This window comes from Carlito syrichta, unplaced genomic scaffold (genome assembly GCF_000164805.1).
Source record: "Carlito syrichta isolate Samal-C Ts95f unplaced genomic scaffold, Tarsius_syrichta-2.0.1 Scaffold155927, whole genome shotgun sequence".
NCBI lineage: Eukaryota > Metazoa > Chordata > Mammalia > Primates > Tarsiidae > Carlito > Carlito syrichta.
The window spans coordinates 50337-52624 of record NW_007100023.1 but is presented as its reverse complement, the minus strand read 5'-3'; positions in this window follow the sequence as shown (position 1 = coordinate 52624).

The window sequence follows — 2288 nt, the reverse complement described above, 5'->3', positions numbered from 1 at the left end:
CTACCCTGCTCACCCCGGCACATCCATCTTTCCAAATAGCTGCTCACGTTGTGTCTGCCATTTTTTCACAAAGCGTTAAGGGCTCCATATTGCTTGTAAAATAAAGCCCAGATTTCTTTCATATCCCTGCACAACCCGGGCCATATTTTCGCCAAGTGTCTCCTTGGCCTCTAAACACGGAGGCTGCCAACTCCTCCCTTCTCTCAGCTTTCTCTCACAAGAACGTTTTGTGGGGCCTTGAGCGCCTCTTCCAGATGGCTGTTCTGTCACTCACTCTCCTTTTGCTCACCCTTCAAATGTGGGGACAATGGACTCCTAGATATTTGGCGATGGCCCACTTCCCACCTGTAGGGGTTGGCTGGAGCTGCTGGAACAAATGCCACACACCTAGTGGCCTGGGCAGCACACATCTATTGTCTTATGATTCTGAAGTCCAAGGACAAGGTGTCCGCAAGCTTGAGGGCTGTGGAGAAAGGACCTGTGCCAGGCCTCTGTCCTTGGCCTGTGGAAGGCCACTGCCTTTGCCCTGTGTCTCCTCACGCTGTCTTTCTTCTCCGTGTGTCTCTGCATCCAAACCTTCCCTTTCTGAAAGAACATAAGTCGTGGTGGACTAGGGGTTCACCCTACGCCAGTGTGGCCTCGCCTTCACTCATGACATCTGCAGGGACCCTGTCTCCAAACGAGGGCACATTCCAGGCCCCTGGGGGTCGGGATTTGAGCACAGGGAGTGGGGGTGGGGACATGACTCAACCCGCCACCCGCCTCACATCCCAAACTCAACAGCTGCCACCCCAGTGAGGCTCAGGGTGTTCCCTCAGAAATGTGGCTCCATCACCACAGATGTGACACACCCCACAGAGGGCACTCTCCCTCGTGACCAGTGTCTCCTCTCAGCCGTTTCAGCTGCTATTGCTTGCGCTGCCTTCCCCCGACACCCTGGATGAAACTTGGAAGATGAGGTCAGCTTCTCTCCTGGACCTCACACCCCACCCCGCTTTTCATTCTTTATCCCTCAAGCCTCTGAGCTCTCCACTGCTCAAAGACCGACTGCCCGTACTGGATTTTCTGCTTCTCACTTTCCGTTGCCTTCTAAACTCATCCCTTCCCTCTGCCCTGATTAAAATTATGTCTCTCCATCCTCTGTCTTTAGAAAGCAATTCCTGCTTCCTCCAGGAAGCCTCCAGGGCCTGCCCAGTGGAAGAACCTCTCGTGAAGCCTTCTGTCTGCAACAGTGGCTAGTTCTTGTCCGAGCGCCATGATGGGTGACTGGATTTTCTTGTCGCTGTGTCTTCCCTCCTTACAAAGCTCCCTTTGTAAGCTCTTGAGAGGAGGGGTATGTCTAACATGGCTTTGAATACCTCAGAGCACTCAGCACCGTGACCCATACTCAGGAGGTGAACAGTCATTCTCTGCTGCTGCTCGCGGTGGAGGCGACGGCCTGGGACGGCGTCGGTGGAGGGAGGAGCATGAGTCGTCCCATCACAGGGCTCTTCCAGGCACTTGCTTCCCTTGTGTCTCCGCCCACAAAACGTGGCTCTCAGGATTTCCTCTTGGGCTTTCTCGTCCTTTCCCCAGACCCAGAAACTCACCTTTCTAACCGGCTGGTTATTTCCACATTAATGTTGCACCATGGCCCATGGATGCCATACCGAAAGCTGGCTCACCCTCTTGGGCTTGCCTCTGGGCACTCATTCGAGGTCATCTTCGCGCTTCCCTGCTCAGGGCAAACACTCTCGGCCCCACACCCGGGACTCACAGCAGGGTGAGTCCCAGCAGGGTGGTGGCTGTGTTTCCCAAACTTGCCAGGAGGGCATGGCCTCTCTTGCACGCATCTCCTTAAACCTTCTTATCTGTGAGCAATTGTGAAAAATCAAGGCACTGAACAGTCGCACGCAGCGCTTGGCTCAGGTTATTGCTGAAGAAGCTCAACTCAGCAGCTCATTTGCTTGCTTGCTTGCTTTTTATGAACCCCTGTTCTCTAAGTCTTGATCTTACACTGGCACTAATAGTCAGATCTTCTCTACTGAAGACTGTGCTACCTGGAGGCTGGAGGTATGAGTTCCAGTCCTGACTCTGCTCCCTGCCCTCTGAGAAACGAGACAACTCCGTCGACGTTTCTGGTCTTAAATGCTCACTTTCTAGAGTGAAGGTGACGCTCTGCCTCCCAGAGTGACCAGAGAACCCCAGGAGATGTTCATACAGGCACATGGGCCCGGGAAAGAGGGACTGAAGTAAGGTTTCCTGCAACGCTGGTTTCGAACATAGGAATTTGTTCCCGGGCAAGTGAT